Genomic DNA, 27,097 nt, shown 5'->3' with positions numbered 1-27,097 from the left:
CCTTGATTGATTTCAATGTTCTTCAGTGCTAGTCTTTGGGGCAGTGTGATCTGTCTGTTCCTTCTCTATATTTGACCAGTGTTAGCAATCTTCTTTGCATTTTACACTGCCTGTAGTAAATATACCTGCATTTAGGTGCAATGTTTGCACTGAGAGTCCCAGCTAAATCTATCTTTGGATTGTTGCGATCGGTACCCTGACAATGGCATTGGCTTGTCCTTATAACAGAGTAAGTGCTACTTGTTGGGGTAGTCTTCTGTGACTTTTACATCTGTTATTAAAACACATTGTGTTTGTCATGTGCTTCTAAATTCCACTATTACATTGCTTTAAATTGAAGCCTTGATTGATTTCAATGTTCTTCAGTGCTTGTCTTTGGGGCAGTGTGATCTGTCTGTTCCTTCTCTATATTTGACCAGTGTTAGCAATCTTCTTTGCATTTTACACTGCCTGTAGTAAATATACCAGCATTTAGGTGCAATGTTTGCACTGAGAGTCCCAACTAAATCTGTCTTTGGATTGTTGCGATCAGTACCCTAACAATGGCATTGGCTTGTCCTTATAACAGAGTAAGTGCTACTTGTTGGTGTAGTCTTCTGTGACTTTTACATCTGTTATTAAAACACATTGTGTTTGTCATGTGCTTCTAAATTCCACTATTACATTGCTTTAAATTGAAGCCTTGATTGATTTCAATGTTCTTCAGTGCTTGTCTTTGAGGCAGTGTGATCTGTCTGTTCCTTCTCTATATTTGACCAGTGTTAGCAATCTTCTTTGCATTTGACACTGCCTGTAGTAAATATACCTGTATTTGGTGCAATGTTTGCACTGAGAGTCCCAGCTAAATCTGTCTTTGGATTGTTGCGATCAGTACCCTAACAATGGCATTGGCTTGTCCTTATAACAGAGTAAGTGCTACTTGTTGGGGTAGCCTGCTGTGATTTTTACATCTGTTATTCATACACATTGTGTTTATCATGTGCTTCTAAATTCCACTATTACGTTGCTTTAAATTGAAGCCTTGATTGATTTCAATGTTCTTCAGTGCTAGTCTTTGGGGCAGTGTGATCTGTCTGTTCCTTCTCTATATTTGACCAGTGTTAGCAATCTTCTTTGCATTTTACACTGCCTGTAGTAAATATACCTGCATTTAGGTGCAATGTTTGCACTGAGAGTCCCAGCTAAATCTATCTTTGGATTGTTGCGATCGGTACCCTAACAATGGCATTGGCTTGTCCTTATAACAGAGTAAGTGCTACTTGTTGGTGTAGTCTTCTGTGACTTTTACATCTGTTATTAAAACACATTGTGTTTGTCATGTGCTTCTAAATTCCACTATTACATTGCTTTAAATTGAAGCCTTGATTGATTTCAATGTTCTTCAGTGCTTGTCTTTGGGGCAGTGTGATCTGTCTGTTCCTTCTCTATATTTGACCAGTGTTAGCAATCTTCTTTGCATTTGACAATGCCTGTAGTAAATATACCTGTATTTGGTGCAATGTTTGCACTGAGAGTCCCAGCTAAATCTATCTTTGGATTGTTGCGATCGGTACCCTGACAATGGCATTGGCTTGTCCTTATAACAGAGTAAGTGCTACTTGTTGGGGTAGTCTTCTGTGATTTTTACATCTGTTATTCATACACATTTTGTTTGTCATGTGCTTCTAAATTCCACTATTATATTTCTTTAAATTGAATCCTTGATTGATTTCAATGTTCTTCAGTGCTTGTCTTTGGGGCAGTGTGATCTGTCTGTTCCTTCTCTATATTTGACCAGTGTTAGCAATCTTCTTTGCATTTTACACTGCCTGTAGTAAATATACCTGCATTTAGGTGCAATGTTTGCACTGAGAGTCCCAGCTAAATCTATCTTTGGATTGTTGCGATCGGTACCCTGACAATGGCATTGGCTTGTCCTTATAACAGAGTAAGTGCTACTTGTTGGGGTAGTCTTCAGTGACTTTTACATCTGTTATTCATACACATTGTGTTTATCATGTGCTTCTAAATTCCACTATTACGTTGCTTTAAATTGAAGCCTTGATTGATTTCAATGTTCTTCAGTGCTTGTCTTTGAGGCAGTGTGATCTGTCTGTTCCTTCTCTATATTTGACCAGTGTTAGCAATCTTCTTTGCATTTGACACTGCCTGTAGTAAATATACCTGTATTTGGTGCAATGTTTGCACTGAGAGTCCCAGCTAAATCTGTCTTTGGATTGTTGCGATCAGTACCCTAACAATGGCATTGGCTTGTCCTTATAACAGAGTAAGTGCTACTTGTTGGGGTAGCCTGCTGTGATTTTTACATCTGTTATTCATACACATTGTGTTTATCATGTGCTTCTAAATTCCACTATTACGTTGCTTTAAATTGAAGCCTTGATTGATTTCAATGTTCTTCAGTGCTAGTCTTTGGGGCAGTGTGATCTGTCTGTTCCTTCTCTATATTTGACCAGTGTTAGCAATCTTCTTTGCATTTGACACTGCCTGTAGTAAATATACCTGTATTTGGTGCAATGTTTGCACTGAGAGTCCCAGCTAAATCTATCTTTGGATTGTTGCGATCGGTACCCTGACAATGGCATTGGCTTGTCCTTATAACAGAGTAAGTGCTACTTGTTGGGGTAGTCTTCTGTGATTTTTACATCTGTTATTCATACACATTTTGTTTGTCATGTGCTTCTAAATTCCACTATTATATTTCTTTAAATTGAATCCTTGATTGATTTCAATGTTCTTCAGTGCTTGTCTTTGGGGCAGTGTGATCTGTCTGTTCCTTCTCTATATTTGACCAGTGTTAGCAATCTTCTTTGCATTTTACACTGCCTGTAGTAAATATACCTGCATTTAGGTGCAATGTTTGCACTGAGAGTCCCAGCTAAATCTATCTTTGGATTGTTGCGATCGGTACCCTGACAATGGCATTGGCTTGTCCTTATAACAGAGTAAGTGCTACTTGTTGGGGTAGTCTTCAGTGACTTTTACATCTGTTATTCATACACATTGTGTTTATCATGTGCTTCTAAATTCCACTATTACGTTGCTTTAAATTGAAGCCTTGATTGATTTCAATGTTCTTCAGTGCTTGTCTTTGAGGCAGTGTGATCTGTCTGTTCCTTCTCTATATTTGACCAGTGTTAGCAATCTTCTTTGCATTTGACACTGCCTGTAGTAAATATACCTGTATTTGGTGCAATGTTTGCACTGAGAGTCCCAGCTAAATCTGTCTTTGGATTGTTGCGATCAGTACCCTAACAATGGCATTGGCTTGTCCTTATAACAGAGTAAGTGCTACTTGTTGGGGTAGCCTGCTGTGATTTTTACATCTGTTATTCATACACATTGTGTTTATCATGTGCTTCTAAATTCCACTATTACGTTGCTTTAAATTGAAGCCTTGATTGATTTCAATGTTCTTCAGTGCTAGTCTTTGGGGCAGTGTGATCTGTCTGTTCCTTCTCTATATTTGACCAGTGTTAGCAATCTTCTTTGCATTTTACACTGCCTGTAGTAAATATACCTGCATTTAGGTGCAATGTTTGCACTGAGAGTCCCAGCTAAATCTATCTTTGGATTGTTGCGATCGGTACCCTGACAATGGCATTGGCTTGTCCTTATAACAGAGTAAGTGCTACTTGTTGGGGTAGTCTTCTGTGACTTTTACATCTGTTATTAAAACACATTGTGTTTGTCATGTGCTTCTAAATTCCACTATTACATTGCTTTAAATTGAAGCCTTGATTGATTTCAATGTTCTTCAGTGCTTGTCTTTGGGGCAGTGTGATCTGTCTGTTCCTTCTCTATATTTGACCAGTGTTAGCAATCTTCTTTGCATTTTACACTGCCTGTAGTAAATATACCAGCATTTAGGTGCAATGTTTGCACTGAGAGTCCCAACTAAATCTGTCTTTGGATTGTTGCGATCAGTACCCTAACAATGGCATTGGCTTGTCCTTATAACAGAGTAAGTGCTACTTGTTGGTGTAGTCTTCTGTGACTTTTACATCTGTTATTAAAACACATTGTGTTTGTCATGTGCTTCTAAATTCCACTATTACATTGCTTTAAATTGAAGCCTTGATTGATTTCAATGTTCTTCAGTGCTTGTCTTTGAGGCAGTGTGATCTGTCTGTTCCTTCTCTATATTTGACCAGTGTTAGCAATCTTCTTTGCATTTGACACTGCCTGTAGTAAATATACCTGTATTTGGTGCAATGTTTGCACTGAGAGTCCCAGCTAAATCTGTCTTTGGATTGTTGCGATCAGTACCCTAACAATGGCATTGGCTTGTCCTTATAACAGAGTAAGTGCTACTTGTTGGGGTAGCCTGCTGTGATTTTTACATCTGTTATTCATACACATTGTGTTTATCATGTGCTTCTAAATTCCACTATTACGTTGCTTTAAATTGAAGCCTTGATTGATTTCAATGTTCTTCAGTGCTAGTCTTTGGGGCAGTGTGATCTGTCTGTTCCTTCTCTATATTTGACCAGTGTTAGCAATCTTCTTTGCATTTTACACTGCCTGTAGTAAATATACCTGCATTTAGGTGCAATGTTTGCACTGAGAGTCCCAGCTAAATCTATCTTTGGATTGTTGCGATCGGTACCCTAACAATGGCATTGGCTTGTCCTTATAACAGAGTAAGTGCTACTTGTTGGTGTAGTCTTCTGTGACTTTTACATCTGTTATTAAAACACATTGTGTTTGTCATGTGCTTCTAAATTCCACTATTACATTGCTTTAAATTGAAGCCTTGATTGATTTCAATGTTCTTCAGTGCTTGTCTTTGGGGCAGTGTGATCTGTCTGTTCCTTCTCTATATTTGACCAGTGTTAGCAATCTTCTTTGCATTTTACACTGCCTGTAGTAAATATACCAACATTTAGGTGCAATGTTTGCACTGAGAGTCCCAACTAAATCTGTCTTTGGATTGTTGCGATCGGTACCCTGACAATGGCATTGGCTTGTCCTTATAACAGAGTAAGTGCTACTTGTTGGGGTAGTCTTCTGTGACTTTTACATCTGTTATTTATACACATTGTGTTTGTCATGGCCCACTAAATCCCACACTTACATTACCTTGAAGTGAAGCGTTGATTGATTTCAATGTTCACAAGTGCTTCTCTTTGGGGTAGTGTGATCTGTGTCTGTTATTTCTCTATAATTTACTCTGGTCAATTTCCTCCGTATCAAGTTCATTGAGAATTATCCTTGAACTTGAGTGACTCTCTTTCCTCTAATCACAGAAAGTGCTATTAAGTTGGGGTATTATTCTTCAACGGATGGCAACTAATTTGATATGACTGTGGGAATGACCAGAATGGCTCCCGTTACAAGATACATTTCTGATGTTCTTTTTCTGAAGTTAATTGAACTTTGTTAGAGTATCAAGTTATTGGGAACCACACATTGCCTGCATGCTCTATTACGTTTGCATGTAATTACAAAAGGTTACAATAGTTGTCTAGAAACTCTATATAGAATGAGTGCTGTATGAAGTTTGCTTGTCTGTAACTGCTGTTTTTGCATCGGAAAAGACTCAAGTCTAGTAGACCATTCAAATAATTGGGCCTTTAAGGCAGAGAACCAAAACTCCTCTCAATCCTAATGTTTTGAATGTGTGAAATAGTTTCTCTTGATTAAAATGACGAACCTTAGGTAAAGGCAGAGCACTCGTCTAGCTTAAGTACCTGAGTCGTTCACAGCACAGCATTTACTGACGAGGGAGTGGTTGTGGTTGCTGAACATGAAACAATCTTAAGTTCTTCCTGGGAATTGAGGGCAGCTCCTTGTTCTAAGAAATACTCAGGAACATGTCTCTAGAGGACAATGGACTTCATGGAATCAACAGTAAGGGATCATTTGGTGGGCAGGTCATGTACATGTCTTTAAAATGTGTTGGGATCAGTACCCTAACAATGGCATTGGCTTGTCCTTATAACAGAGTAAGTGCTTCTTGTTGGGGTAGTCTTCAGTGACTTTTACATCTGTTATTAAAACACATTGTGTTTATCATGTGCTTCTAAATTCCACTATTACGTTGCTTTAAATTGAAGCCTTGATTGATTTCAATGTTCTTCAGTGCTTGTCTTTGAGGCAGTGTGATCTGTCTGTTCCTTCTCTATATTTGACCAGTGTTAGCAATCTTCTTTGCATTTGACACTGCCTGTAGTAAATATACCTGTATTTGGTGCAATGTTTGCACTGAGAGTCCCAGCTAAATCTGTCTTTGGATTGTTGCGATCAGTACCCTAACAATGGCATTGGCTTGTCCTTATAACAGAGTAAGTGCTACTTGTTGGGGTAGCCTGCTGTGACTTTTACATCTGTTATTCATACACATTGTGTTTATCATGTGCTTCTAAATTCCACTATTACGTTGCTTTAAATTGAAGCCTTGATTGATTTCAATGTTCTTCAGTGCTAGTCTTTGGGGCAGTGTGATCTGTCTGTTCCTTCTCTATATTTGACCAGTGTTAGCAATCTTCTTTGCATTTGACACTGCCTGTAGTAAATATACCTGTATTTGGTGCAATGTTTGCACTGAGAGTCCCAGCTAAATCTATCTTTGGATTGTTGCGATCGGTACCCTGACAATGGCATTGGCTTGTCCTTATAACAGAGTAAGTGCTACTTGTTGGGGTAGCCTGCTGTGATTTTACATCTGTTATTCATACACATTTTGTTTGTCATGTGCTTCTAAATTCCACTATTATATTACTTTAAATTGAAGCCTTGATTGATTTCAATGTTCTTCACTGCTTGTCTTTGGGGCAGTGTGATCTGTCTGTTCCTTCTCTATATTTGACCAGTGTTAGCAATCTTCTTTGCATTTTACACTGCCTGTAGTAAATATACCTGCATTTAGGTGCAATGTTTGCACTGAGAGTCCCAGCTAAATCTATCTTTGGATTGTTGCGATCGGTACCCTGACAATGGCATTGGCTTGTCCTTATAACAGAGTAAGTGCTACTTGTTGGGGTAGTCTTCAGTGACTTTTACATCTGTTATTCATACACATTGTGTTTATCATGTGCTTCTAAATTCCACTATTACGTTGCTTTAAATTGAAGCCTTGATTGATTTCAATGTTCTTCAGTGCTTGTCTTTGAGGCAGTGTGATCTGTCTGTTCCTTCTCTATATTTGACCAGTGTTAGCAATCTTCTTTGCATTTGACACTGCCTGTAGTAAATATACCTGTATTTGGTGCAATGTTTGCACTGAGAGTCCCAGCTAAATCTGTCTTTGGATTGTTGCGATCAGTACCCTAACAATGGCATTGGCTTGTCCTTATAACAGAGTAAGTGCTACTTGTTGGGGTAGCCTGCTGTGATTTTTACATCTGTTATTCATACACATTGTGTTTATCATGTGCTTCTAAATTCCACTATTACGTTGCTTTAAATTGAAGCCTTGATTGATTTCAATGTTCTTCAGTGCTAGTCTTTGGGGCAGTGTGATCTGTCTGTTCCTTCTCTATATTTGACCAGTGTTAGCAATCTTCTTTGCATTTGACACTGCCTGTAGTAAATATACCTGTATTTGGTGCAATGTTTGCACTGAGAGTCCCAGCTAAATCTATCTTTGGATTGTTGCGATCGGTACCCTGACAATGGCATTGGCTTGTCCTTATAACAGAGTAAGTGCTACTTGTTGGGGTAGCCTGCTGTGATTTTACATCTGTTATTCATACACATTTTGTTTGTCATGTGCTTCTAAATTCCACTATTATATTACTTTAAATTGAAGCCTTGATTGATTTCAATGTTCTTCACTGCTTGTCTTTGGGGCAGTGTGATCTGTCTGTTCCTTCTCTATATTTGACCAGTGTTAGCAATCTTCTTTGCATTTTACACTGCCTGTAGTAAATATACCTGCATTTAGGTGCAATGTTTGCACTGAGAGTCCCAGCTAAATCTATGTTTGGATTGTTGCGATCGGTACCCTGACAATGGCATTGGCTTGTCCTTATAACAGAGTAAGTGCTACTTGTTGGGGTAGTCTTCTGTGACTTTTACATCTGTTATTAAAACACATTGTGTTTATCATGTGCTTCTAAATTCCACTATTACGTTGCTTTAAATTGAAGCCTTGATTGATTTCAATGTTCTTCAGTGCTTGTCTTTGAGGCAGTGTGATCTGTCTGTTCCTTCTCTATATTTGACCAGTGTTAGCAATCTTCTTTGCATTTGACACTGCCTGTAGTAAATATACCTGTATTTGGTGCAATGTTTGCACTGAGAGTCCCAGCTAAATCTATGTTTGGATTGTTGCGATCGGTACCCTGACAATGGCATTGGCTTGTCCTTATAACAGAGTAAGTGCTACTTGTTGGGGTAGTCTTCTGTGACTTTTACATGTGTTATTAAAACACATTGTGTTTATCATGTGCTTCTAAATTCCACTATTACGTTGCTTTAAATTGAAGCCTTGATTGATTTCAATGTTCTTCAGTGCTTGTCTTTGAGGCAGTGTGATCTGTCTGTTCCTTCTCTATATTTGACCAGTGTTAGCAATCTTCTTTGCATTTGACACTGCCTGTAGTAAATATACCTGTATTTGGTGCAATGTTTGCACTGAGAGTCCCAGCTAAATCTATCTTTGGATTGTTGCGATCGGTACCCTGACAATGGCATTGGCTTGTCCTTATAACAGAGTAAGTGCTACTTGTTGGGGTAGCCTGCTGTGATTTTACATCTGTTATTCATACACATTTTGTTTGTCATGTGCTTCTAAATTCCACTATTATATTACTTTAAATTGAAGCCTTGATTGATTTCAATGTTCTTCACTGCTTGTCTTTGGGGCAGTGTGATCTGTCTGTTACTTCTCTATATTTGACCTGTGTTAGCAATCTTCTTTGCATTTGACACTGCCTGTAGTAAATATACCTGCATTTAGGTGCAATGTTTGCACTGAGAGTCCCAACTAAATCTGTCTTTGGATTGTTGCGATCTGTACCCTGACAATGGCATTGGCTTGTCCTTATAACAGAGTAAGTGCTACTTGTTGGGGTAGTCTTCAGTGACTTTTACATCTGTTATTCATACACATTGTGTTTATCATGTGCTTCTAAATTCCACTATTATGTTGCTTTAAATTGAAGCCTTGATTCATTTCAATGTTCTTCATTGCTTGTCTTTGAGGCAGTGTGATCTGTCTGTTCCTTCTCTATATTTGACCAGTGTTAGCAATCTTCTTTGCATTTTACACTGCCTGTAGTAAATATACCAGCATTTAGGTGCAATGTTTGCACTGAGAGTCCCAACTAAATCTGTCTTTGGATTGTTGCGATCAGTACCCTAACAATGGCATTGGCTTGTCCTTATAACAGAGTAAGTGCTACTTGTTGGTGTAGTCTTCTGTGACTTTTACATCTGTTATTAAAACACATTGTGTTTGTCATGTGCTTCTAAATTCCACTATTACATTGCTTTAAATTGAAGCCTTGATTGATTTCAATGTTCTTCAGTGCTTGTCTTTGGGGCAGTGTGATCTGTCTGTTCCTTCTCTATATTTGACCAGTGTTAGCAATCTTCTTTGCATTTTACACTGCCTGTAGTAAATATACCAACATTTAGGTGCAATGTTTGCACTGAGAGTCCCAACTAAATCTGTCTTTGGATTGTTGCGATCGGTACCCTGACAATGGCATTGGCTTGTCCTTATAACAGAGTAAGTGCTACTTGTTGGGGTAGTCTTCTGTGACTTTTACATCTGTTATTTATACACATTGTGTTTGTCATGGCCCACTAAATCCCACACTTACATTACCTTGAAGTGAAGCGTTGATTGATTTCAATGTTCACAAGTGCTTCTCTTTGGGGTAGTGTGATCTGTGTCTGTTCTTTCTCTATAATTTACTCTGGTCAATTTCCTCCGTATCAAGTTCATTGAGAATTATCCTTGAACTTGAGTGACTCTCTTTCCTCTAATCACAGAAAGTGCTATTAAGTTGGGGTATTATTCTTCAACGGATGGCAACTAATTTGATATGACTGTGGGAATGACCAGAATGGCTCCCGTTACAAGATACATTTCTGATGTTCTTTTTCTGAAGTTAATTGAACTTTGTTAGAGTATCAAGTTATTGGGAACCACACATTGCCTGCATGCTCTATTACGTTTGCATGTAATTACAAAAGGTTACAATAGTTGTCTAGAAACTCTATATAGAATGAGTGCTGTATGAAGTTTGCTTGTCTGTAACTGCTGTTTTTGCATCGGAAAAGACTCAAGTCTAGTAGACCATTCAAATAATTGGGCCTTTAAGGCAGAGAACCAAAACTCCTCTCAATCCTAATGTTTTGAATGTGTGAAATAGTTTCTCTTGATTAAAATGACGAACCTTAGGTAAAGGCAGAGCACTCGTCTAGCTTAAGTACCTGAGTCGTTCACAGCACAGCATTTACTGACGAGGGAGTGGTTGTGGTTGCTGAACATGAAACAATCTTAAGTTCTTCCTGGGAATTGAGGGCAGCTCCTTGTTCTAAGAAATACTCAGGAACATGTCTCTAGAGGACAATGGACTTCATGGAATCAACAGTAAGGGATCATTTGGTGGGCAGGTCATGTACATGTCTTTAAAATGTGTTGGGATCAGTACCCTAACAATGGCATTGGCTTGTCCTTATAACAGAGTAAGTGCTACTTGTTGGGGTAGTGTCGTGGAAGTTTTTGAGAGAATCAATCGTTTAAGCTGAAGTCGGGTGAAGTACAGAGTTAATGTTTATTTGACGTAGATTTGAACATAATAACGTTAGCAACATAACATCATCGACACACAAACATAAGACAATAACACAAAGACAATTCTATACAGCTCCATCTAGCATTCTAAAATGGAACCGGGAGAATCCAGCCCACCAGCACTACCCAGCTGATGGCCCTGAACCCCCCAGAACATTCTTCAACAGACCATTTTATAGATACAACAGTTCTCAAAAGTCATTGGTCCATCCTACAGACATGCAGCTATACCAAATCTCTTCTGTCATTGTTTAAATCCTTAGAACAATACAGTTGAATCCACATTGTCTTCAGACCAACTGTCTCTTCCCCCCAGGTGACAAGAACTCTCTCAAGTCACCCAGACTTCCCGTCTCTTAGACTTCACGTCTCCTAGTTAGGTGTCATAAAACTACAGGTGGCATCTCTACCAAATGGAGTTTAATCAACATTCATTGTATCAAGCTACTTAACCAACTGTAAACCTCTCCTAAAACACATTTATTGTACATAGGCCCAAAATTTCTGTCACAGTAGTCTTCTGTGACTTTTACATCTGTTATTAAAACACATTGTGTTTGTCATGTGCTTCTAAATTCCACTATTACATTGCTTTAAATTGAAGCCTTGATTGATTTCAATGTTCTTCAGTGCTTGTCTTTGAGGCAGTGTGATCTGTCTGTTCCTTATCTATATTTGACCAGTGTTAGCAATCTTCTTTGCATTTGACAATGCCTGTAGTAAATATACCTGTATTTGGTGCAATGTTTGCACTGAGAGTCCCAGCTAAATCTATCTTTGGATTGTTGCGATCGGTACCCTAACAATGGCATTGGCTTGTCCTTATAACAGAGTAAGTGCTACTTGTTGGGGTAGTCTTCAGTGACTTTTACATCTGTTATTCATACACATTGTGTTTATCATGTGCTTCTAAATTCCACTATTACGTTGCTTTAAATTGAAGCCTTGATTGATTTCAATGTTCTTCACTGCTTGTCTTTGAGGCAGTGTGATCTGTCTGTTCCTTCTCTATATTTGACCAGTGTTAGCAATCTTCTTTGCATTTTACACTGCCTATAGTAAATATACCTGCATTTAGGTGCAATGTTTGCACTGGGAGTCCCAACTAAATCTGTCTTTGGATTGTTGCGATCAGTACCCTAACAATGGCATTGGCTTGTCCTTATAACAGAGTAAGTGCTACTTGTTGGTGTAGCCTGCTGTGATTTTTACATCTGTTATTCATACACATTTTGTTTGTCATGTGCTTCTAAATTCCACTATTATATTACTTTAAATTGAAGCCTTGATTGATTTCAATGTTCTTCACTGCTTGTCTTTGGGGCAGTGTGATCTGTCTGTTACTTCTCTATATTTGACCCGTGTTAGCAATCTTCTTTGCATTTGACACTGCCTGTAGTAAATATACCTGCATTTAGGTGCAATGTTTGCACTGAGAGTCCCAACTAAATCTGTCTTTGGATTGTTGCGATCGGTACCCTGACAATGGCATTGGCTTGTCCTTATAACAGAGTAAGTGCTACTTGTTGGGGTAGTCTTCTGTGACTTTTACATCTGTTAATTATACACATTGTGTTTGTCATGGCCCACTAAATCCCACACTTACATTACCTTGAAGTGAAGCGTTGCTTGTCTGTAACTGCTGTTTTTGCATCGGAAAAGACTCAAGTCTAGTAGACCATTCAAATAATTGGGCCTTTAAGGCAGAGAACCAAAACTCCTCTCAATCCTAATGTTTTGAATGTGTGAAATAGTTTCTCTTGATTAAAATAACGAACCTTAGGTAAAGGCAGAGCACTCGTCTAGCTTAAGTACCTGAGTCGTTCACAGCACAGCATTTACTGACGAGGGAGTGGTTGTGGTTGCTGAACATGAAACAATCTTAAGTTCTTCCTGGGAATTGAGGGCAGCTCCTTGTTCTAAGAAATACTCCGGAACATGTCTCTAGAGGACAATGGACTTCATGGAATCAACAGTAAGGGATCATTTGGTGGGCAGGTCATGTACATGTCTTTAAAATGTGTTGGGATCAGTACCCTAACAATGGCATTGGCTTGTCCTTATAACAGAGTAAGTGCTACTTGTTGGGGTAGTGTCGTGGAAGTTTTTGAGAGAATCAATCGTTTAAGCTGAAGTCGGTGTGAAGTACAGAGTTAATGTTTATTTGACGTAGATTTGAACATAATAACGTTATCAACATAACATCATCGACACACAAACATAAGACAATAACACAAAGACAATTCTATACAGCTCCATCTAGCATTCTAAAATGGAACCGGGAGAATCCAGCCCACCAGCACTACCCAGCTGATGGCCCTGAACCCCCCAGAACATTCTTCAACAGACCATTTTATAGATACAACAGTTCTCAAAAGTCATTGGTCCATCCTACAGACATGCAGCTATACCAAATCTCTTCTGTCATTGTTTAAATCCTTAGAACAATACAGTTGAATCCACATTGTCTTCAGACCAACTGTCTCTTCCCCCCAGGTGACAAGAACTCTCTCAAGTCACCCAGACTTCCCGTCTCTTAGACTTCACGTCTCCTAGTTAGGTGTCATAAAACTACAGGTGGCATCTCTACCAAATGGAGTTTAATCAACATTCATTGTATCAAGCTACTTAACCAACTGTAAACCTCTCCTAAAACACATTTATTGTACATAGGCCCAAAATTTATGTCACAGTAGTCTTCTGTGACTTTTACATCTGTTATTAAAACACATTTTGTTTGTCATGTGCTTCTAAATTCCACTATTATATTACTTTAAATTGAAGCCTTGATTGATTTCAATGTTCTTCACTGCTTGTCTTTGGGGCAGTGTGATCTGTCTGTTCCTTCTCTATATTTGACCAGTGTTAGCAATCTTCTTTGCATTTTACACTGCCTGTAGTAAATATACCTGCATTTAGGTGCAATGTTTGCACTGAGAGTCCCAGCTAAATCTATCTTTGGATTGTTGCGATCGGTACCCTGACAATGGCATTGGCTTGTCCTTATAACAGAGTAAGTGCTACTTGTTGGGGTAGTCTTCAGTGACTTTTACATCTGTTATTCATACACATTGTGTTTATCATGTGCTTCTAAATTCCACTATTACGTTGCTTTAAATTGAAGCCTTGATTGATTTCAATGTTCTTCAGTGCTAGTCTTTGGGGCAGTGTGATCTGTCTGTTCCTTCTCTATATTTGACCAGTGTTAGCAATCTTCTTTGCATTTGACACTGCCTGTAGTAAATATACCTGTATTTGGTGCAATGTTTGCACTGAGAGTCCCAGCTAAATCTATCTTTGGATTGTTGCGATCGGTACCCTGACAATGGCATTGGCTTGTCCTTATAACAGAGTAAGTGCTACTTGTTGGGGTAGCCTGCTGTGATTTTACATCTGTTATTCATACACATTTTGTTTGTCATGTGCTTCTAAATTCCACTATTATATTACTTTAAATTGAAGCCTTGATTGATTTCAATGTTCTTCACTGCTTGTCTTTGGGGCAGTGTGATCTGTCTGTTACTTCTCTATATTTGACCTGTGTTAGCAATCTTCTTTGCATTTGACACTGCCTGTAGTAAATATACCTGCATTTAGGTGCAATGTTTGCACTGAGAGTCCCAACTAAATCTGTCTTTGGATTGTTGCGATCGGTACCCTGACAATGGCATTGGCTTGTCCTTATAACAGAGTAAGTGCTACTTGTTGGGGTAGTCTTCAGTGACTTTTACATCTGTTATTCATACACATTGTGTTTATCATGTGCTTCTAAATTCCACTATTATGTTGCTTTAAATTGAAGCCTTGATTCATTTCAATGTTCTTCAGTGCTTGTCTTTGAGGCAGTGTGATCTGTCTGTTCCTTCTCTATATTTGACCAGTGTTAGCAATCTTCTTTGCATTTTACACTGCCTGTAGTAAATATACCAGCATTTAGGTGCAATGTTTGCACTGAGAGTCCCAACTAAATCTGTCTTTGGATTGTTGCGATCAGTACCCTAACAATGGCATTGGCTTGTCCTTATAACAGAGTAAGTGCTACTTGTTGGTGTAGTCTTCTGTGACTTTTACATCTGTTATTAAAACACATTGTGTTTGTCATGTGCTTCTAAATTCCACTATTACATTGCTTTAAATTGAAGCCTTGATTGATTTCAATGTTCTTCAGTGCTTGTCTTTGGGGCAGTGTGATCTGTCTGTTCCTTCTCTATATTTGACCAGTGTTAGCAATCTTCTTTGCATTTTACACTGCCTGTAGTAAATATACCAACATTTAGGTGCAATGTTTGCACTGAGAGTCCCAACTAAATCTGTCTTTGGATTGTTGCGATCGGTACCCTGACAATGGCATTGGCTTGTCCTTATAACAGAGTAAGTGCTACTTGTTGGGGTAGTCTTCTGTGACTTTTACATCTGTTATTTATACACATTGTGTTTGTCATGGCCCACTAAATCCCACACTTACATTACCTTGAAGTGAAGCGTTGATTGATTTCAATGTTCACAAGTGCTTCTCTTTGGGGTAGTGTGATCTGTGTCTGTTCTTTCTCTATAATTTACTCTGGTCAATTTCCTCCGTATCAAGTTCATTGAGAATTATCCTTGAACTTGAGTGACTCTCTTTCCTCTAATCACAGAAAGTGCTATTAAGTTGGGGTATTATTCTTCAACGGATGGCAACTAATTTGATATGACTGTGGGAATGACCAGAATGGCTCCCGTTACAAGATACATTTCTGATGTTCTTTTTCTGAAGTTAATTGAACTTTGTTAGAGTATCAAGTTATTGGGAACCACACATTGCCTGCATGCTCTATTACGTTTGCATGTAATTACAAAAGGTTACAATAGTTGTCTAGAAACTCTATATAGAATGAGTGCTGTATGAAGTTTGCTTGTCTGTAACTGCTGTTTTTGCATCGGAAAAGACTCAAGTCTAGTAGACCATTCAAATAATTGGGCCTTTAAGGCAGAGAACCAAAACTCCTCTCAATCCTAATGTTTTGAATGTGTGAAATAGTTTCTCTTGATTAAAATGACGAACCTTAGGTAAAGGCAGAGCACTCGTCTAGCTTAAGTACCTGAGTCGTTCACAGCACAGCATTTACTGACGAGGGAGTGGTTGTGGTTGCTGAACATGAAACAATCTTAAGTTCTTCCTGGGAATTGAGGGCAGCTCCTTGTTCTAAGAAATACTCAGGAACATGTCTCTAGAGGACAATGGACTTCATGGAATCAACAGTAAGGGATCATTTGGTGGGCAGGTCATGTACATGTCTTTAAAATGTGTTGGGATCAGTACCCTAACAATGGCATTGGCTTGTCCTTATAACAGAGTAAGTGCTTCTTGTTGGGGTAGTCTTCAGTGACTTTTACATCTGTTATTCATACACATTGTGTTTATCATGTGCTTCTAAATTCCACTATTACGTTGATTTAAATTGAAGCCTTGATTGATTTCAATGTTCTTCACTGCTTGTCTTTGGGGCAGTGTGATCTGTCTGTTACTTCTCTATATTTGACCTGTGTTAGCAATCTTCTTTGCATTTGACACTGCCTGTAGTAAATATACCTGCATTTAGGTGCAATGTTTGCACTGAGAGTCCCAACTAAATCTGTCTTTGGATTGTTGCGATCGGTACCCTGACAATGGCATTGGCTTGTCCTTATAACAGAGTAAGTGCTACTTGTTGGGGTAGTCTTCAGTGACTTTTACATCTGTTATTCATACACATTGTGTTTATCATGTGCTTCTAAATTCCACTATTATGTTGCTTTAAATTGAAGCCTTGATTCATTTCAATGTTCTTCAGTGCTTGTCTTTGAGGCAGTGTGATCTGTCTGTTCCTTCTCTATATTTGACCAGTGTTAGCAATCTTCTTTGCATTTTACACTGCCTGTAGTAAATATACCAGCATTTAGGTGCAATGTTTGCACTGAGAGTCCCAACTAAATCTGTCTTTGGATTGTTGCGATCAGTACCCTAACAATGGCATTGGCTTGTCCTTATAACAGAGTAAGTGCTACTTGTTGGTGTAGTCTTCTGTGACTTTTACATCTGTTATTAAAACACATTGTGTTTGTCATGTGCTTCTAAATTCCACTATTACATTGCTTTAAATTGAAGCCTTGATTGATTTCAATGTTCTTCAGTGCTTGTCTTTGGGGCAGTGTGATCTGTCTGTTCCTTCTCTATATTTGACCAGTGTTAGCAATCTTCTTTGCATTTTACACTGCCTGTAGTAAATATACCAACATTTAGGTGCAATGTTTGCACTGAGAGTCCCAACTAAATCTGTCTTTGGATTGTTGCGATCGGTACCCTGACAATGGCATTGGCTTGTCCTTATAACAGAGTAAGTGCTACTTGTTGGGGTAGTCTTCTGTGACTTTTACATCTGTTATTTATACACATTGTGTTTGTCATGGCCCACTAAATCCCACACTTACATTACCTTGAAGTGAAGCGTTGATTGATTTCAATGTTCACAAGTGCTTCTCTTTGGGGTAGTGTGATCTGTGTCTGTTATTTCTCTATAATTTACTCTGGTCAATTTCCTCCGTATCAAGTTCATTGAGAATTATCCTTGAACTTGAGTGACTCTCTTTCCTCTAATCACAGAAAGTGCTATTAAGTTGGGGTATTATTCTTCAACGGATGGCAACTAATTTGATATGACTGTGGGAATGACCAGAATGGCTCCCGTTACAAGATACATTTCTGATGTTCTTTTTCTGAAGTTAATTGAACTTTGTTAGAGTATCAAGTTATTGGGAACCACACATTGCCTGCATGCTCTATTACGTTTGCATGTAATTACAAAAGGTTACAATAGTTGTCTAGAAACTCTATATAGAATGAGTGCTGTATGAAGTTTGCTTGTCTGTAACTGCTGTTTTTGCATCGGAAAAGACTCAAGTCTAGTAGACCATTCAAATAATTGGGCCTTTAAGGCAGAGAACCAAAACTCCTCTCAATCCTAATGTTTTGAATGTGTGAAATAGTTTCTCTTGATTAAAATGACGAACCTTAGGTAAAGGCAGAGCACTCGTCTAGCTTAAGTACCTGAGTCGTTCACAGCACAGCATTTACTGACGAGGGAGTGGTTGTGGTTGCTGAACATGAAACAATCTTAAGTTCTTCCTGGGAATTGAGGGCAGCTCCTTGTTCTAAGAAATACTCAGGAACATGTCTCTAGAGGACAATGGACTTCATGGAATCAACAGTAAGGGATCATTTGGTGGGCAGGTCATGTACATGTCTTTAAAATGTGTTGGGATCAGTACCCTAACAATGGCATTGGCTTGTCCTTATAACAGAGTAAGTGCTTCTTGTTGGGGTAGTCTTCAGTGACTTTTACATCTGTTATTCATACACATTGTGTTTATCATGTGCTTCTAAATTCCACTATTACGTTGATTTAAATTGAAGCCTTGATTGATTTCAATGTTCTTCAGTGCTTGTCTTTGGGGCAGTGTGATCTGTCTGTTCCTTCTCTATATTTGACCAGTGTTAGCAATCTTCTTTGCATTTGACAATGCCTGTAGTAAATATACCTGTATTTGGTGCAATGTTTGCACTGAGAGTCCCAGCTAAATCTATCTTTGGATTGTTGCGATCGGTACCCTGACAATGGCATTGGCTTGTCCTTATAACAGAGTAAGTGCTACTTGTTGGGGTAGCCTGCTGTGATTTTTACATCTGTTATTCATACACATTGTGTTTATCATGTGCTTCTAAATTCCACTATTACGTTGCTTTAAATTGAAGCCTTGATTGATTTCAATGTTCTTCAGTGCTAGTCTTTGGGGCAGTGTGATCTGTCTGTTCCTTCTCTATATTTGACCAGTGTTAGCAATCTTCTTTGCATTTGACACTGCCTGTAGTAAATATACCTGTATTTGGTGCAATGTTTGCACTGAGAGTCCCAGCTAAATCTATCTTTGGATTGTTGCGATCGGTACCCTGACAATGGCATTGGCTTGTCCTTATAACAGAGTAAGTGCTACTTGTTGGGGTAGCCTGCTGTGATTTTACATCTGTTATTCATACACATTTTGTTTGTCATGTGCTTCTAAATTCCACTATTATATTGCTTTAAATTGAAGCCTTGATTGATTTCAATGTTCTTCACTGCTTGTCTTTGGGGCAGTGTGATCTGTCTGTTCCTTCTCTATATTTGACCAGTGTTAGCAATCTTCTTTGCATTTTACACTGCCTGTAGTAAATATACCAGCATTTAGGTGCAATGTTTGCACTGAGAGTCCCAACTAAATCTGTCTTTGGATTGTTGCGATCAGTACCCTAACAATGGCATTGGCTTGTCCTTATAACAGAGTAAGTGCTACTTGTTGGGGTAGCCTGCTGTGATTTTTACATCTGTTATTCATACACATTGTGTTTATCATGTGCTTCTAAATTCCACTATTACGTTGCTTTAAATTGAAGCCTTGATTGATTTCAATGTTCTTCAGTGCTAGTCTTTGGGGCAGTGTGATCTGTCTGTTCCTTCTCTATATTTGACCAGTGTTAGCAATCTTCTTTGCATTTGACACTGCCTGTAGTAAATATACCTGTATTTGGTGCAATGTTTGCACTGAGATTCCCAGCTAAATCTATCTTTGGATTGTTGCGATCGGTACCCTGACAATGGCATTGGCTTGTCCTTATAACAGAGTAAGTGCTACTTGTTGGGGTAGCCTGCTGTGATTTTACATCTGTTATTCATACACATTTTGTTTGTCATGTGCTTCTAAATTCCACTATTAAATTACTTTAAATTGAAGCCTTGATTGATTTCAATGTTCTTCACTGCTTGTCTTTGGGGCAGTGTGATCTGTCTGTTCCTTCTCTATATTTGACCAGTGTTAGCAATCTTCTTTGCATTTTACACTGCCTGTAGTAAATATACCTGCATTTAGGTGCAATGTTTGCACTCAGAGTCCCAGCTAAATCTATCTTTGGATTGTTGCGATCGGTACCCTAACAATGGCATTGGCTTGTCCTTATAACAGAGTAAGTGCTACTTGTTGGTGTAGTCTTCTGTGACTTTTACATCTGTTATTAAAACACATTGTGTTTGTCATGTGCTTCTAAATTCCACTATTACATTGCTTTAAATTGAAGCCTTGATTGATTTCAATGTTCTTCAGTGCTTGTCTTTGGGGCAGTGTGATCTGTCTGTTCCTTCTCTATATTTGACCAGTGTTAGCAATCTTCTTTGCATTTTACACTGCCTGTAGTAAATATACCAACATTTAGGTGCAATGTTTGCACTGAGAGTCCCAACTAAATCTGTCTTTGGATTGTTGCGATCGGTACCCTGACAATGGCATTGGCTTGTCCTTATAACAGAGTAAGTGCTACTTGTTGGGGTAGTCTTCTGTGACTTTTACATCTGTTATTTATACACATTGTGTTTGTCATGGCCCACTAAATCCCACACTTACATTACCTTGAAGTGAAGCGTTGATTGATTTCAATGTTCACAAGTGCTTCTCTTTGGGGTAGTGTGATCTGTGTCTGTTCTTTCTCTATAATTTACTCTGGTCAATTTCCTCCGTATCAAGTTCATTGAGAATTATCCTTGAACTTGAGTGACTCTCTTTCCTCTAATCACAGAAAGTGCTATTAAGTTGGGGTATTATTCTTCAACGGATGGCAACTAATTTGATATGACTGTGGGAATGACCAGAATGGCTCCCGTTACAAGATACATTTCTGATGTTCTTTTTCTGAAGTTAATTGAACTTTGTTAGAGTATCAAGTTATTGGGAACCACACATTGCCTGCATGCTCTATTACGTTTGCATGTAATTACAAAAGGTTACAATAGTTGTCTAGAAACTCTATATAGAATGAGTGCTGTATGAAGTTTGCTTGTCTGTAACTGCTGTTTTTGCATCGGAAAAGACTCAAGTCTAGTAGACCATTCAAATAATTGGGCCTTTAAGGCAGAGAACCAAAACTCCTCTCAATCCTAATGTTTTGAATGTGTGAAATAGTTTCTCTTGATTAAAATGACGAACCTTAGGTAAAGGCAGAGCACTCGTCTAGCTTAAGTACCTGAGTCGTTCACAGCACAGCATTTACTGACGAGGGAGTGGTTGTGGTTGCTGAACATGAAACAATCTTAAGTTCTTCCTGGGAATTGAGGGCAGCTCCTTGTTCTAAGAAATACTCAGGAACATGTCTCTAGAGGACAATGGACTTCATGGAATCAACAGTAAGGGATCATTTGGTGGGCAGGTCATGTACATGTCTTTAAAATGTGTTGGGATCAGTACCCTAACAATGGCATTGGCTTGTCCTTATAACAGAGTAAGTGCTACTTGTTGGGGTAGTGTCGTGGAAGTTTTTGAGAGAATCAATCGTTTAAGCTGAAGTCGGGTGAAGTACAGAGTTAATGTTTATTTGACGTAGATTTGAACATAATAACGTTAGCAACATAACATCATCGACACACAAACATAAGACAATAACACAAAGACAATTCTATACAGCTCCATCTAGCATTCTAAAATGGAACCGGGAGAATCCAGCCCACCAGCACTACCCAGCTGATGGCCCTGAACCCCCCAGAACATTCTTCAACAGACCATTTTATAGATACAACAGTTCTCAAAAGTCATTGGTCCATCCTACAGACATGCAGCTATACCAAATCTCTTCTGTCATTGTTTAAATCCTTAGAACAATACAGTTGAATCCACATTGTCTTCAGACCAACTGTCTCTTCCCCCCAGGTGACAAGAACTCTCTCAAGTCACCCAGACTTCCCGTCTCTTAGACTTCACGTCTCCTAGTTAGGTGTCATAAAACTACAGGTGGCATCTCTACCAAATGGAGTTTAATCAACATTCATTGTATCAAGCTACTTAACCAACTGTAAACCTCTCCTAAAACACATTTATTGTACATAGGCCCAAAATTTCTGTCACAGTAGTCTTCTGTGACTTTTACATCTGTTATTAAAACACATTGTGTTTGTCATGTGCTTCTAAATTCCACTATTACATTGCTTTAAATTGAAGCCTTGATTGATTTCAATGTTCTTCAGTGCTTGTCTTTGAGGCAGTGTGATCTGTCTGTTCCTTATCTATATTTGACCAGTGTTAGCAATCTTCTTTGCATTTGACAATGCCTGTAGTAAATATACCTGTATTTGGTGCAATGTTTGCACTGAGAGTCCCAGCTAAATCTATCTTTGGATTGTTGCGATCGGTACCCTAACAATGGCATTGGCTTGTCCTTATAACAGAGTAAGTGCTACTTGTTGGGGTAGTCTTCAGTGACTTTTACATCTGTTATTCATACACATTGTGTTTATCATGTGCTTCTAAATTCCACTATTACGTTGCTTTAAATTGAAGCCTTGATTGATTTCAATGTTCTTCAGTGCTAGTCTTTGGGGCAGTGTGATCTGTCTGTTCCTTCTCTATATTTGACCAGTGTTAGCAATCTTCTTTGCATTTGACACTGCCTGTAGTAAATATACCTGTATTTGGTGCAATGTTTGCACTGAGATTCCCAGCTAAATCTATCTTTGGATTGTTGCGATCGGTACCCTGACAATGGCATTGGCTTGTCCTTATAACAGAGTAAGTGCTACTTGTTGGGGTAGCCTGCTGTGATTTTACATCTGTTATTCATACACATTTTGTTTGTCATGTGCTTCTAAATTCCACTATTAAATTACTTTAAATTGAAGCCTTGATTGATTTCAATGTTCTTCACTGCTTGTCTTTGGGGCAGTGTGATCTGTCTGTTCCTTCTCTATATTTGACCAGTGTTAGCAATCTTCTTTGCATTTTACACTGCCTGTAGTAAATATACCTGCATTTAGGTGCAATGTTTGCACTCAGAGTCCCAGCTAAATCTATCTTTGGATTGTTGCGATCGGTACCCTAACAATGGCATTGGCTTGTCCTTATAACAGAGTAAGTGCTACTTGTTGGTGTAGTCTTCTGTGACTTTTACATCTGTTATTAAAACACATTGTGTTTGTCATGTGCTTCTAAATTCCACTATTACATTGCTTTAAATTGAAGCCTTGATTGATTTCAATGTTCTTCAGTGCTTGTCTTTGGGGCAGTGTGATCTGTCTGTTCCTTCTCTATATTTGACCAGTGTTAGCAATCTTCTTTGCATTTTACACTGCCTGTAGTAAATATACCAACATTTAGGTGCAATGTTTGCACTGAGAGTCCCAACTAAATCTGTCTTTGGATTGTTGCGATCGGTACCCTGACAATGGCATTGGCTTGTCCTTATAACAGAGTAAGTGCTACTTGTTGGGGTAGTCTTCTGTGACTTTTACATCTGTTATTTATACACATTGTGTTTGTCATGGCCCACTAAATCCCACACTTACATTACCTTGAAGTGAAGCGTTGATTGATTTCAATGTTCACAAGTGCTTCTCTTTGGGGTAGTGTGATCTGTGTCTGTTCTTTCTCTATAATTTACTCTGGTCAATTTCCTCCGTATCAAGTTCATTGAGAATTATCCTTGAACTTGAGTGACTCTCTTTCCTCTAATCACAGAAAGTGCTATTAAGTTGGGGTATTATTCTTCAACGGATGGCAACTAATTTGATATGACTGTGGGAATGACCAGAATGGCTCCCGTTACAAGATACATTTCTGATGTTCTTTTTCTGAAGTTAATTGAACTTTGTTAGAGTATCAAGTTATTGGGAACCACACATTGCCTGCATGCTCTATTACGTTTGCATGTAATTACAAAAGGTTACAATAGTTGTCTAGAAACTCTATATAGAATGAGTGCTGTATGAAGTTTGCTTGTCTGTAACTGCTGTTTTTGCATCGGAAAAGACTCAAGTCTAGTAGACCATTCAAATAATTGGGCCTTTAAGGCAGAGAACCAAAACTCCTCTCAATCCTAATGTTTTGAATGTGTGAAATAGTTTCTCTTGATTAAAATGACGAACCTTAGGTAAAGGCAGAGCACTCGTCTAGCTTAAGTACCTGAGTCGTTCACAGCACAGCATTTACTGACGAGGGAGTGGTTGTGGTTGCTGAACATGAAACAATCTTAAGTTCTTCCTGGGAATTGAGGGCAGCTCCTTGTTCTAAGAAATACTCAGGAACATGTCTCTAGAGGACAATGGACTTCATGGAATCAACAGTAAGGGATCATTTGGTGGGCAGGTCATGTACATGTCTTTAAAATGTGTTGGGATCAGTACCCTAACAATGGCATTGGCTTGTCCTTATAACAGAGTAAGTGCTACTTGTTGGGGTAGTGTCGTGGAAGTTTTTGAGAGAATCAATCGTTTAAGCTGAAGTCGGGTGAAGTACAGAGTTAATGTTTATTTGACGTAGATTTGAACATAATAACGTTAGCAACATAACATCATCGACACACAAACATAAGACAATAACACAAAGACAATTCTATACAGCTCCATCTAGCATTCTAAAATGGAACCGGGAGAATCCAGCCCACCAGCACTACCCAGCTGATGGCCCTGAACCCCCCAGAACATTCTTCAACAGACCATTTTATAGATACAACAGTTCTCAAAAGTCATTGGTCCATCCTACAGACATGCAGCTATACCAAATCTCTTCTGTCATTGTTTAAATCCTTAGAACAATACAGTTGAATCCACATTGTCTTCAGACCAACTGTCTCTTCCCCCCAGGTGACAAGAACTCTCTCAAGTCACCCAGACTTCCCGTCTCTTAGACTTCACGTCTCCTAGTTAGGTGTCATAAAACTACAGGTGGCATCTCTACCAAATGGAGTTTAATCAACATTCATTGTATCAAGCTACTTAACCAACTGTAAACCTCTCCTAAAACACATTTATTGTACATAGGCCCAAAATTTCTGTCACAGTAGTCTTCTGTGACTTTTACATCTGTTATTAAAACACATTGTGTTTGTCATGTGCTTCTAAATTCCACTATTACATTGCTTTAAATTGAAGCCTTGATTGATTTCAATGTTCTTCAGTGCTTGTCTTTGAGGCAGTGTGATCTGTCTGTTCCTTATCTATATTTGACCAGTGTTAGCAATCTTCTTTGCATTTGACAATGCCTGTAGTAAATATACCTGTATTTGGTGCAATGTTTGCACTGAGAGTCCCAGCTAAATCTATCTTTGGATTGTTGCGATCGGTACCCTAACAATGGCATTGGCTTGTCCTTATAACAGAGTAAGTGCTACTTGTTGGGGTAGTCTTCAGTGACTTTTACATCTGTTATTCATACACATTGTGTTTATCATGTGCTTCTAAATTCCACTATTACGTTGCTTTAAATTGAAGCCTTGATTGATTTCAATGTTCTTCACTGCTTGTCTTTGAGGCAGTGTGATCTGTCTGTTCCTTCTCTATATTTGACCAGTGTTAGCAATCTTCTTTGCATTTTACACTGCCTATAGTAAATATACCTGCATTTAGGTGCAATGTTTGCACTGGGAGTCCCAACTAAATCTGTCTTTGGATTGTTGCGATCAGTACCCTAACAATGGCATTGGCTTGTCCTTATAACAGAGTAAGTGCTACTTGTTGGTGTAGCCTGCTGTGATTTTTACATCTGTTATTCATACACATTTTGTTTGTCATGTGCTTCTAAATTCCACTATTATATTACTTTAAATTGAAGCCTTGATTGATTTCAATGTTCTTCACTGCTTGTCTTTGGGGCAGTGTGATCTGTCTGTTACTTCTCTATATTTGACCCGTGTTAGCAATCTTCTTTGCATTTGACACTGCCTGTAGTAAATATACCTGCATTTAGGTGCAATGTTTGCACTGAGAGTCCCAACTAAATCTGTCTTTGGATTGTTGCGATCGGTACCCTGACAATGGCATTGGCTTGTCCTTATAACAGAGTAAGTGCTACTTGTTGGGGTAGTCTTCTGTGACTTTTACATCTGTTAATTATACACATTGTGTTTGTCATGGCCCACTAAATCCCACACTTACATTACCTTGAAGTGAAGCGTTGCTTGTCTGTAACTGCTGTTTTTGCATCGGAAAAGACTCAAGTCTAGTAGACCATTCAAATAATTGGGCCTTTAAGGCAGAGAACCAAAACTCCTCTCAATCCTAATGTTTTGAATGTGTGAAATAGTTTCTCTTGATTAAAATAACGAACCTTAGGTAAAGGCAGAGCACTCGTCTAGCTTAAGTACCTGAGTCGTTCACAGCACAGCATTTACTGACGAGGGAGTGGTTGTGGTTGCTGAACATGAAACAATCTTAAGTTCTTCCTGGGAATTGAGGGCAGCTCCTTGTTCTAAGAAATACTCCGGAACATGTCTCTAGAGGACAATGGACTTCATGGAATCAACAGTAAGGGATCATTTGGTGGGCAGGTCATGTACATGTCTTTAAAATGTGTTGGGATCAGTACCCTAACAATGGCATTGGCTTGTCCTTATAACAGAGTAAGTGCTACTTGTTGGGGTAGTGTCGTGGAAGTTTTTGAGAGAATCAATCGTTTAAGCTGAAGTCGGTGTGAAGTACAGAGTTAATGTTTATTTGACGTAGATTTGAACATAATAACGTTATCAACATAACATCATCGACACACAAACATAAGACAATAACACAAAGACAATTCTATACAGCTCCATCTAGCATTCTAAAATGGAACCGGGAGAATCCAGCCCACCAGCACTACCCAGCTGATGGCCCTGAACCCCCCAGAACATTCTTCAACAGACCATTTTATAGATACAACAGTTCTCAAAAGTCATTGGTCCATCCTACAGACATGCAGCTATACCAAATCTCTTCTGTCATTGTTTAAATCCTTAGAACAATACAGTTGAATCCACATTGTCTTCAGACCAACTGTCTCTTCCCCCCAGGTGACAAGAACTCTCTCAAGTCACCCAGACTTCCCGTCTCTTAGACTTCACGTCTCCTAGTTAGGTGTCATAAAACTACAGGTGGCATCTCTACCAAATGGAGTTTAATCAACATTCATTGTATCAAGCTACTTAACCAACTGTAAACCTCTCCTAAAACACATTTATTGTACATAGGCCCAAAATTTCTGTCACAGTAGTCTTCTGTGACTTTTACATCTGTTATTAAAACACATTTTGTTTGTCATGTGCTTCTAAATTCCACTATTATATTACTTTAAATTGAAGCCTTGATTGATTTCAATGTTCTTCACTGCTTGTCTTTGGGGCAGTGTGATCTGTCTGTTCCTTCTCTATATTTGACCAGTGTTAGCAATCTTCTTTGCATTTTACACTGCCTGTAGTAAATATACCTGCATTTAGGTGCAATGTTTGCACTGAGAGTCCCAGCTAAATCTATCTTTGGATTGTTGCGATCGGTACCCTGACAATGG

Source organism: Osmerus eperlanus, chromosome 4 (assembly GCF_963692335.1).
Source record: "Osmerus eperlanus chromosome 4, fOsmEpe2.1, whole genome shotgun sequence".
Taxonomy (NCBI): domain Eukaryota; kingdom Metazoa; phylum Chordata; class Actinopteri; order Osmeriformes; family Osmeridae; genus Osmerus; species Osmerus eperlanus.
This window is presented reverse-complemented; position numbering follows the sequence as displayed.